General features: G+C 44.2%; 1 long non-coding RNA gene across 1 annotated transcript; it reads left to right on the top strand.

The window, feature by feature from the left end:
- On the top strand, positions 1-10277 carry LOC142008908 (uncharacterized). The gene is made up of 3 exons (XR_012644265.1): positions 1-2132; positions 4319-4443; positions 6133-10277. It is a non-coding gene; the product is annotated as an uncharacterized LOC142008908 (long non-coding RNA).
- The last annotated feature ends 1893 nt before the right edge of the window (positions 10278-12170 follow it).

Genomic DNA, 12170 nt, shown 5'->3' with positions numbered 1-12170 from the left:
ACTATGGTACACACTTTTCCCAAACAAAGACAACTGAGCATTGTAGAAGATCTCCAATTGTACAGGTCTAGTCCAAATAACAATTGAACCTATTACCAGGGACTTACAGGATTACATACAGTTGCTGTACACTCAATAGTTTACTACCACCTAGCTATATGTCTGAAGGAAGAAAAATGTTTGCATTGTAAAATCACATACATGTGTGCATATCTATAGTATAGATATTGTTTTGTTTTATATAAAATGCAGTAGATTACTGAAATGCTAATGTTGTAGTCATATGTATCATTCTAGGAAAGAGTAGAAGATATACTGCAGGGGTGAGCAAATACCAGCCTGTAGGCCAGATCTAGTTCCCCAGGTTTAGCCCCTGGTGGGCCACTGCCATTGTATTTAGCTATGCCTCCAAAGGCATGGGTGATTGCAGCTCCTGTTGGCCACAGCTCCCATTGGCCACAAACAGTGCTCTGTGCCAGTGGGAACTGCAATTGCCCGTACTTGCAGAAGTGCAGGTAAATATAGTTGCCCTCTGATTGGCTCCTCTAGGAGCCCTTTCTTCATTGACTTCCATACGGCACAAACTCCCTCCAGACTGCATTAACCCCTTCCCTGCAGGAGTGAGGCAGCGGCCCCACTACAATGCTGAATTGTCTTTGAAAGCTGTCCCTTGGTGACCTGTTTAGCTAAAGATAAATCATCCTCTTTATGGGCCCAATCCCACTCTAGTTTCTGTTTGTGAGTTTTGCCTTTGAGCAGAACTGGTTCAAACAGAACCTAAGGGATAACTTTTTAAAGGTATGGCAGTGTCTTGAAGATGCCGATAGAGATTAGCACTGAGATGCCTAACACCTTCAAATAGCTGTCTCATTCCGTATGTACAAGGCTTGCTCTATATTTGAAATTATACCAGATTAAATGTGTATTTTTTGTGGAGAGAAACTCTGCATCTGATTTAAACCCATCTTGGGCTGTTTTAGCATTAGATAGTGAATTTACAGGAAAAAAGAAACATCAATTTAGACTTTACCAATTTGGTACAATTTCTAGCAAGCATCCTGTTGAATTTTCCGTCAATGACAATTTTAATATCAGGATCCGATGCTTTTTAAAAGCTCTGCTCTGACTTCTATGGCCTGTGCTACATAGGAGGTCAGAAGAGATGAAGCTGGCCTTGTAATCTGTGAGTCTGTGTGTCCACATAAAGATTATCACTGGTTTAGCTGGATTTTAAATCAAGTTCAGTTAAACTGTTGGAATTTCTGCCTGCAGGTAGGCCTTGAAAAGCATTACTTTTCGATGAGAAGTGAAATGCCAAACGTTAAAGAACTATATACTGATTACGCCACTTTAAATAATTTCAAGTCACAACTGACGTTTGGCGTAAAACATTGTTTTAGTAGTGCCCTTTGGTATGTATCAGAGGTAAGGCGCAGCAAGGATGACTAACAAGCACTAAGTGATGTGGTGAATTCTCCGTCTCTGGATGTCATCAGGTGAAGATTGGGTGCCTCCTTGGAAGATATGCGTAAGTCAAACAAGCTATTGGGCTCATTGCAGGGGTAATTTTTGGGTCTTTATTATACAGGAGGTCAAGCTAAATGAGCTAATGGCCCCTTCTGATTTAAAACCTATGAACGGGAACTTACACTCTCTTCCCAATTCTTTGGCAGAAGAAGATCTAGACTAAGCTCCAGTCCTCCCACCAAAAAGCATCTCCTATAAAAAGAGGAACGTACTGAGCTGACATTTCTAAGGAAAGGAAGATGAGAAGAGGAAAAACAAACTTTATAAACATGCTGTTTAGAAGATACAACCGTTTAAAAACTATTTTTTAAAAGTTGTGTTGCCTTTCCTTGGAACCACCCAAGGAATGAGCCTGGACAAAAGATGAATGAGAGCAGTGATGTGACTTATTTATTGGTGCAGACTCTTAACTGTACGCTTTTATTTTTCCCCTTAAACAATGGTGTGGTGTCCACCCTGCATTCCCGAACCCAACCTGAAGCCAGCTAGCCTACACACAGACGTCTGCCTGGAACCTGAGCTGTGGGACCATCCACCAACCCTCTAACTTGGACCCAACCTGGAGCTAGCTAGTCTACCCGCAAACAGCCACCAAGAACAGAAAGGTGTGGGTTGCTTGTCAGATACTGCTGAAGTTCAAATTAACCCTTTGTTGCCCGCATTGTCCACCACTAAATATTACTTTATTTCCACTAAAGACCATCCCAGGGTTACCCTCACATGTATTTTATTAAATACCACCCTTGGATTAAAGGAAATGGGGAACTAGGTTTCAAGCACGCAACCACACACATACCGTCCTGCACTCATACACTTAGACAGGCAATTTCATGCAGATGAAGAGTTGCATCAGGACAGCAAATGAAGCCAAAGCATTAGTGGGTCCAGTGTGTCTGGCTGCAGTCAAGAATGCGGGGCAGCAAGCTGATCACACGTTCCCCTTCTCAGCTTACTCTCTTGTCAGGATATTACTCAGGAGCAGTCGGTATCGTCCATCCTATGGGAAGGGGGAAGGGCCCAGAGTCCTGGGCCTTCTCCTGCCTCCCCAGACAGCTAATACTAACTCCTGCAGATTGGTGGAGACAAGAACTCCCCATAACTTTTCACCCATATTTTTGTATTTTTCAGTCCATAGCTCTTGTCCTGTCCCAGTGCCCCCGGAGTGTGTATGACCATGAGTCATCAGCTAACAGAAGATGGGACTCATCTTGTCTTGATGGGGCCTCCTTCTCTTTCTTGGGTTGGTCCTTTTGCAGGGTTCAGCTTCTATTATTCTCCAGCCACCAAGGTGCTGCTGGCAGGTGGTTGTCCAGACAGGCGGGCTTTGGGGAGTGGTTCCATTACACACAGGCAAACACATTCACATTTTCCTCACTCACACAGAGGGCAGATCACTTCAGCGAAAGCAATAGTGAAGGGAAATGGGGATGGGTGGGAGGAAGGGAGTAAGTTTTAATTTAGTTTTTCTTTTTCTTTTGGCTTTGCAGTTTGTCTTTTCTATTTCTGCTGTGAAAACTATTGGCAATACATATTGCAGTTTACTCAAGAAAAATTAAGATACATGTCACAGTTTGCTATCACAACGGTGACGTATCTTGGGCTTTAATGCTTCTAAATCAGCACTTTAATAAAGTGTAATTAGAAAGGGGTAATTTTCATTTGGTGTAAATTGGCATAGCTCTACTGGAATCAGCTGAACAATGCACAAAACAACTGCAGATTTTGACTACTGTATTTCAAGAATACAAGGCCTATCAGTTTGAAAGTAAGGTGGAGCAGACAAATTACATCAATAAGCAGGAAACTTTGAAGGTTGTTTTTAAGTTACTTTCCCCCCCAAACATACATTGCTTTTCTATAAACTGTCTGGTATTGTTAAGCTAAAACAAATCATCAGTTGCCACCACTGTCAAAGGCCCTCCTTAAGCCCCTTTGGCTTTATCTGATTCCACTTACCTGCTTTCTCTGACCCAGCCCAGAGTTACTTCTAAGCCCAAGTGTGTTTGTCTGCCCATTTCTCTCTCTCTCACACACACACACACAGAGCCTTTCCAGACCCTAGAACTGCTCGCATGAGAGGAGTGGAGAAGGCAGTGGCTCAGGGTAACTTGAGGGGGTGAGGGGTGGGAGGGAATCTGATCCTGGAGAGTGGAGAAGGATATGAGGGAAGCAGGCAAGGGATGTAATTCACGGATTCTAATTCAGGTGGTATGTGATTCCTGAGTGGAATTACTATGTTATAGAATCTGGGAATGGGAATAGGGACTTGGGGAAAGCCACTTCTCATAGACAATTAATGAACCATTATGCCCCATACAGGGTTGTCAACTTTGACTGCACAAAACTAAACACACTGCACCCTTCTCTGCCCCTTCTCTGAAGCCCTGTCCTCTGCCAACTCCAGTCCTCTTGCTCTCCACCATCATGACTCACTCACTTATTTTCAGCAGGCTGGGGTCAGTGGCTGGGGTGAGGGCCCTTGCTGGGGTGTAGGCTGTAGGGTTTGGAGTGTGGGAGGAGGTACAGACACTGGACTGAGAGCTTGGGCTCTTGTGCGTGGCCAGAAATGAGTGGTTCAAATATGTGGGAGAGGGCTTCAGGACTAGGACAGGAGACTGAGTTGCAGGGGGTGAGGTCTCCAGCTGCCAGAGGTTTGGGGTGCATGAGGGGGCTCCAGGCTGGGGCTGAGAGTGTGGGAGGCAGCTCTGGAAGGCCTGGGCAATAGACTAGGTGTGCAAGAACTGAATTACCAGCCAGGGGTTCAGTTGACCCTGCTCTTTTGAACTTTCAGAGAAGCATGAGAAATAAAGGACCAAGTCTCCTTAAGCATTAGTATGGGACAGATGGACAAAAGAAGCAACCTCTGGGCTCTGGATTCTTTGCTCTGGTGAATCATTGGTCAACGTGGCATTGAAGGTAACTGAGGCTGTAAAGTGGGATTTCTTCTTTGGAGCCATCCTCTGGTTGATGAATATGAGGAGGGGGTGTGCAAACTGGAGTGGGATTCAGGTAAACCAGTTGCCTGTAACAGAGAGATTGGGGAATGCCTGACCTCCCTATATTTTGACATCATGGCTTATAAAACCATCACTTGCCCAGTGGCAGTACCCTTTTTAACATAACTGGCACAGGGTGGGGCAAGGAGAGCAACATCCCATTCAGACACCTCGAACTCTAGTCAAAAAGGGAAGACTGCAAGGACCAATTGGATGGTTCTGTCTCCTGTTTGACTACAAAGCTGTGTCTACACACGCACTTAATTTCGAAAATACTATGCCCTCTTTCAAAAGAACACACAATAGCTACACTTACAATGTGTACTTGGAAAGGAAGTTGGAGGAACGCAGCTCAGACTTCGAAATCCAGACCCTGGTCCCATATTAGGAAAATCTCTCCCTTTCGAAACTCTTTTTCGAAAGAAGGTAAGTGTTAGATACTCCATGGCCCACTCTTTTGAAAGGGAAGTCCACCATGGCTCTGGTCAGCTGGAGGGTGGAGATGCCCTGGCCCACAGCAGCAGGGCTCTTTGATCCCTGTGTCCAGCTGCTCTTAAAACTTCATTGACCCAGAAACACTGTGGCAGGAAGCTGAGAGCATGTGAGCAGCAAAAGCACAAGCTGCTTTCAGCACACCCTCACAGGCACGCCGAAAATCAAAAGCCAGGCATGGACAGTGCCCATCCACTGCAGGAGCCCTAGCCACCATCCCCCCGAAGCACTCGCAGGGCTCCCAGGAGCAGGAGGGAGAAGAGAAAGAAAGGGCTCCCTCCTGGACTGAGCCCAAATTAAGAGACCTCCTGAGACTGTGGAAGGAAGAGGAGGTGTTGAGGGAGATGGGGTGACGTGCCGTAATCTTCGCCCACCTCTCCCATGGCCACAGCACCCAGGGACACCTGAGGAAAGTCGAGGAACTCTGACAGGGCTACACCTGGGCTCAAGATGGGCCTGGGCACTCTGGGGTAGGTCCCTCCACCTGTCCCTACTACATGGAACTCTGCTCCATCCTGGGGCACTAGGATGGCTCCCTACCATCCATCATCCTGGACATGGCGCTGGACCAGAGCAAGGACGAAGCCCAGGAGGAGCTGGGACCAGAAAGCCAGAGCCATGGGCTGGACACCACCCTGGAGTGGTCAAGCGAGGAGGGGAACCTTGTGATCAATGTGCCCTCCCAGTCATCCAGCTAGGTGACTGGGAGCCAGGCATTGCTGGAGTTCATCAAGGGACCTTCTGGAAAGTCCATGGCAGGGCTCGCACCCTGGCTAGTGGGGTGGGGGTGACACAGCTGCCAGTGGGTCATGTACGGGGCTGGTGGTCTCAACCCAGATACATCTCAGCTGGCCGTGGCCCCTGGCGCACCATGCCACCTTCTGTTGACAGCCAGCTCCCAGCCTCATGGACAGCTCTGTGCACTACATGCACAGCAAGATGTGAGTGGGATTGGACCACACCTGGGGACAATTCCACTTCAGCAGGGAACCCTTGCATGCCTCTGATACCACATGGGCACAGTGCCCATCTTGTCCCCGGGGGGGGGTGTTATCCCCAAGGCAAGGCCCCAAGGTTCTTGATCAGGGACTATAACACCATCCCTCTCTCCTTTCAGCTGCACCATCTGAAGGCCAGCAGAGTCCTGTGCTCTCTGTGGGCTCGGAGCACCCCCCAGCGGTGGCAGAGAGGGGTCAGGCACCTACATCAGCGCCACCACACTGGGCCCATAGGGGTGTTCAGAGGAGGACACCACCAGCTTCTGCCAGGCTGAGGGGGCAGAGTGACTCCTCCAGCTGGAGGAAGCTGACCTGGACTGGTAGAGGGAGGCCTGGTACTGCCTACTGTCCCAGCTGGAGGGTATACAAGATCCCTCCAGGAGCACATGGGGCTTCCTGAGCCACTTCCTGGCCCACCATGCTGCACCTCCCCATTGCACGCCCCTACTGCACCCCCTACTGGACTGCCCCCACTGCATCCCCTAATGAGCCACCACCACAACCCCTGCTGAGCCCCCACCAGAGACACTCCATGGGCCTACCTGCCAGTGCCTACCATCCCAGCCCCACCACAGACACTGCACCTGGGCTCTTGGCCTGCAACCTCTGATCCTGAGTGACCCTCCCAGTTCAGGGCCCTCCCCGCACCCCCCAATGTACATCGTTTCCTGCCCCCACCATTGTAAATAGTTTTTGTTCATAAGGGATACAGCCTGGGAGTGAGGCTCAACATCCCTGCGGGGGGACACTCAGTCTCCCGAGAAGGAGGGGTGGCAGCTGAGACAACCATGCACAGGAGCTGTAGCAAAGTGTCCAGAATGTCAGCATTTAAATCCAGGAGCTTTCATCCATGCTGCTGTGTGCCAGGATCTGGTTGGCTTTGGGTAGTTTTGCAGGCCTCAGCTCGTGCAGGTGGGGTTGTATGGGACGGTCCCTTTAAAGAAGCAGCTGGCTGCAGGCCCCTCAAGGGCTTGGCAGCCATGCAACCCCCATCTGTGGCATCTCCAGCTCCATTCTTTCAAAAGAGTACACGTAGCTATGTGGACATTCCCTTTCGAAAGAATGGCGGGGCCTTTCGAAAGGGTGGATCGAACCTTCCATCCTCTTTTGCTGTGTAGTCACGGGCTTTCGAAAGGCTAGATTTCCATTGCTGTCATTTGATTTTTAGCCTTTTGAAAGAGGGCTCCCATGCAGATACAGCTCAAGTGTCCATGTGGGGGATGCTCAGATCAAATGGCTTCTCATCCCTGCTGTTTCTGCCAGAAGCATGGTCAGATGGCTCAGCAGGCTGCCTCCGTCCCCTCGTCCCAAGTGCTGACTTTGCCGTGCCCAGCTCATTGACTGCCAGCCCTGACCAATGGGAGCTGCAGGAGGGGGGAGGCCCCTGGCTGTGTCTCTACTGGCAAGAGCCACTTGTGAGGAGCCACCCAAGGACAGCCTCTTCTGCAAGAATTCATTCTCAGGGGTCCAATTGGTCATGTAAAACTCCCAAATAGGAATTTAAGAACAGGCCTTAATTATTATTCAACCTTCTGTAACCTACAATATATAGCATTCTCTAAATACATTTGAAGCTATCTCATGAAAAGCTATTGAAAGAAGTTTTAAGCCACTACTTCCAGGATGCTGTTTCTCCCATAGGTTCTAATCTTTTTTCCACCATTGTTCCCACTGATGCTATTACAATATTCTAGTTAATTTAATATACTGATTGTCCAAGTAAGAAAGTATATGTGTGGAAATTGTAAATGGTTTAAAATTAGTCAGTATGCGCATTCTTCCAAAATTGAAGGTAGATGCTGAATGCTTTGTGTGTGTGTTTGCTATATTTATTATAAGAGGAAAATCAACTTTTCATATCAGTCAAAACACACTGTATTAGAATTTTTTTCTCTGGTTTTAAGCGTGAAACTTGACTAATACAGCCCCCCCCCCAACCCCAATCCTTTAGTTCTTCTGAATTGAAACAATATGAAATGATTATTGTGGAGGACTTATTGTTACTGAAATTTAAAACCCAAGTCTATATTTTCTGTAAGCCAAAACCCTGCTTCACTTAAGGCTATAATTAAACAGAGGAAAACAAAGACTAAATTCCAAACAAGTTTTATTATTAATCATTAGAAGAACTAGTATTCAAATCACATTCATTGCAATTTCTTTCTGCCTAAAAATGATATGTTATGATAGTTTCTGTTGTCAGTATTAAACAGTAATTGGAAGAAAGGGACACAAGGGGGCAGTTGCTTACCATTTAAAATGTGGATTTTTTTGTTTTGGTTTTGGTTTGTTTCTTGTTTTCTGTTTTTTTGCTTCACTAGATTGAAATTGAATATATGCATAGTCAGAAATAGCACTCAGGTCTGGGGAGTAGATGACTATCTTAATAGGTACGTAAATGGCTAGGTTAATTGTATTTTTAGATGACATTTTATGGTGTATTTAATTAACATCAACAGTCACATTTTTACATCTAATTGAGTGGTCTTTTCTAATACAAAAATCTGTTATTTCATGCAGAGGAATAATAAGTAACACAGGAGCAAAACATACTCTTTAATTTTCTTATTCATTAAAATAATTTAGTAAGTTTCACACAAACACTTAGTAATTCAGTATTTACAAAAACAAACATATCCTGACTAATTAACACCAAGAAGCTAAAAAAATTCTTGTTTTATAATGCCATGGGGTCATGTGTATTACTGTTAATTTTATTAATCTGAGGGCAGTAGAAATGTGTATCAAAGTTTTTACTATATGATAAAACCAAGGAGAATTTGCAGTAACAGCAGCAGCAGCAGTGGGTTTATTATGGTATTTGTTTAGCATGCTAGCATAGTTCAACCTCTGCTAAATTAAACAATGTGCTGAGTTTTCATGTCTAAAATCCCAAATTTTCCAAATATTTAGGAAAAGAAAGAGACTGAATAAATTATGGTGAGCAAAAAATTATACCCAAAACCTACTCATGGCCATGCATGAAATAACCACATCATTTAAAACAATAGCTATCAAATATTAGTCGATGAATAATTTGTTTAGCCTCCACTCTTAAAACAGTAACTCACTTATTAATAAGGTCCCTTCCAAGTTCTCAGTGTCTTTTTCAATAGCTAGCTGAAACGAGTCAGGGTTCTGAGAAGAAAGTAAGTCATGCCACGTTTTGAAGACCTAAAAGTCTTCTGGGATTGGTTACTCCATGACCATGGTTGTCCCTTATTTGATTGATATCTGAAGGCTTCAGCAGCTCTGCATCTAGAGGCCGTACTCTAAACCAGTTGTCTACAGTGATAGATATAGGTTTTGAGATCTGATCTGCTGCTTTGTTAGCAAAAGCTGGATCCATAAGAAAAGTGAAATAGGTAAATATGCTTGACTGTAGATTTGCACAAGAAATGAAATGACGTGTTATATATTTGAGACCCAGAAATAAATGGAAGATTAAAAGCTAAAGGTTTCTACGTATCGTAAGAGTCTTTCAAGTCTAACAGTAGCAGCACTGACAGAATGTGCCATTTACGGGGCACAAGTGATGTTTTCTGAGTGGGACCTAACAGGTGAAATAGAACCTTAAGCAATATGGGTCCATTTAAGAATACCTGTCAGTGATTTTTATCTTGCGTAGAGTCAACAATGGGTGGAGCAAGAATGCCGCATAGAGTGTAGCAGTGGGCCTGGCTGATTACATCAGAAGGCCCAATTTTCAAGAACAGTTTCCTCAAAATAAGCATTTGCACACTGAGGCTCTGAAAGCTAGAACATTGTTGACATATTGATAAAATTAGTAAAAATAGGATATTTGCAAAATTTTCATGAAAATATTGTCCTCTCTTTTGTTAGAATTTTTTTATTTTATTTTATTTCATTTTGGACCAGTTCTATTTTCCACTTGTGGCAAGCAGAAATTTCATGTTGCAGTGGATAGAAGATCAGAGCATCTGCAGATATCCATCTTTAAAAACACTCTTACATAAGAAATGAGGATAACTGCCTACTCTGGCTTACAACATGCTGGTCTGAGAAATGACTGAGCATCCTGTCTACTAACCAGAGAAAGGCAGTGAAAATGGTGGTAATGGTAAGAGTAGCTTGTCTTTATAAACAGTAGAAGCTTGATTTTTTATGAACACCTATGTTATGAATGGCCAGTTATACAAATCAATTTTCTCAAAAGAAAAATTGTAGCATGATGCATTGAGCTGTACTACAGTTTATACACCCTATAGGCCATTTCAAGATGTTCAATTTCATGAACTTTTAAATTTTATCAACTCCTCAAGCCCCAATAAATGCATAAAATAAAGGTTCTACTGCCGCACTGACCACTGAATTGCATGCATTCTTGATCAACACCACTATAGAATCATTTTGCAGGGGTGATACTTTCGCCATTTGAACCTACAGTGGGATTGTGAGTAGGCAGAAAGAAATTATGCAACTGGAACTGGCCAGGACACTGGGATTAACACTCCTCTTTTTGTGGAAAAGTGTCATGAGAGATTTTAATGCCCACAGGCTTAATGACCCTAGGCATGTATACTAGCAACATATGACCCCATAATACCACACTGGACTGATTTGTTACTGACCTTAAAAGAAGACTGTCATCTATTGCATCATCAGTAGCAGCATGGAATTTTATGGAGACCTTTTTGGAAAAGACCTGTTATTTGGGGGGCCAAGGGTGATAAATGACCATGCTGTAAAGACATCTCGGAAGAAATATGCTTGTCTGAAGTAGCATTCAGCAATATTCAACTATTAAATGTACACCTTCAGGTGCTCATTATCTGGTACCCATCTCTGAGATGTGATGAACTTCAGCCGTAAAGAAACATTAGCTGATGTCTGATAAATACCCTCTAACCACTGTTACCTTTAATGCAGAACTCCCAACCAAATATTGAGCAAGCATAATCTTACATGGTTCACAAGATTTGGGAACAGAACCTGGTTTCATGAGATGAAGGAGTGGGAACGAGCAAAATGGCTGACCTCATAGAGACTGGCAGAAAGCAATCTTTCCTTGCGAGCCTCAAGGTCTTTCTTGCAAAACTGGAACAGCAACCCTGAATGACTATAGAGTTGGAAAAAGACAAGATGGAGAAAGTGGAAACAAGGAACTAGCTGAATGATAAAATCCTGTGCTTCATGCACCATCAATTCTGCTTGAGTTAAATAGTCTCGATCATACGATGTAAATAAAATGAACTGAAAAGGCTAATATAATCTTAATGCAGGCCCTATGGGACTGGAAAGTGCACTGAATAAATCACTTTTAGTCCAATTTACACAGCAGGTGACCAGTGTTTCAAAGAAGATTATGATGAGGTCAATACTGAGATGGCAACATTTGTATAGTCTTCTTAACACTGATGATTTTTTAAAAATAAAATGATTTCCATAATATGGTATGAGTGATTAAACTATGTACAAACAGAAAGAGTCATACCTAAACTCTAATTCTCAAATCTTATATTCTACTATTTGTTGTCATCTTAATTACAGTCACAAAATACAAAGGAGAAACCAGGTGGGTGAGGTAATATTTTTATTAGACACATTTCTATCGATGAGAGAGTCCAAATCCAAGATGTTACCTCACCCACCTTGTCTTGCTAATATCCTGTGACCAACATGGCTACAATTATGCCACGTACAGGGGTGAAATCCAGCACTCTGGATTCTTGAATGGTGTAGTGCTTTCAAGAAGTTAGCATTAGACTCATGGGCTTAAACTCAGGTTTTGTTGATAAAATTCATGGAGCGTCCACAGTACAAATTCATTCTGTCAAGAAACTGTTGACAGAATGCATCAGTGTTCTTGGGAGAGTTAAGTTGCTCCTGTAAGAGGTATAACACCTCTGTCAACAGATTCTGTTGACAAAAAACAGTGTAGATGCTGCGGGGTGCTTTTGTTCTACAGAGAGGGCTTCCAATTCACCAGGCAGCCCTGTCTGCAGAGCTTCCAGTTGGCCGTTCTGTCGACATAGGGCTGGGCAGTCTGGCCACTCTGTCAACAAAAGGCATCAATAAGGGAGCCTCTATTAGATGTGGACATGTTCTGTTGACAGAGGTTCTGTCAGGAAATATGTCCTGACAGTAACTTCTGTCGACAAACCTCTAGTGTAGGCCCAGCCACATTGTCTGGGCC

Source organism: Carettochelys insculpta, chromosome 2, assembly GCF_033958435.1.
Source record: "Carettochelys insculpta isolate YL-2023 chromosome 2, ASM3395843v1, whole genome shotgun sequence".
In the NCBI taxonomy this organism is placed as follows: Eukaryota; Metazoa; Chordata; order Testudines; family Carettochelyidae; genus Carettochelys; species Carettochelys insculpta.
Note: the sequence above shows the minus strand (reverse complement) of the source record. Positions and strands in the feature narration are given on the sequence as shown.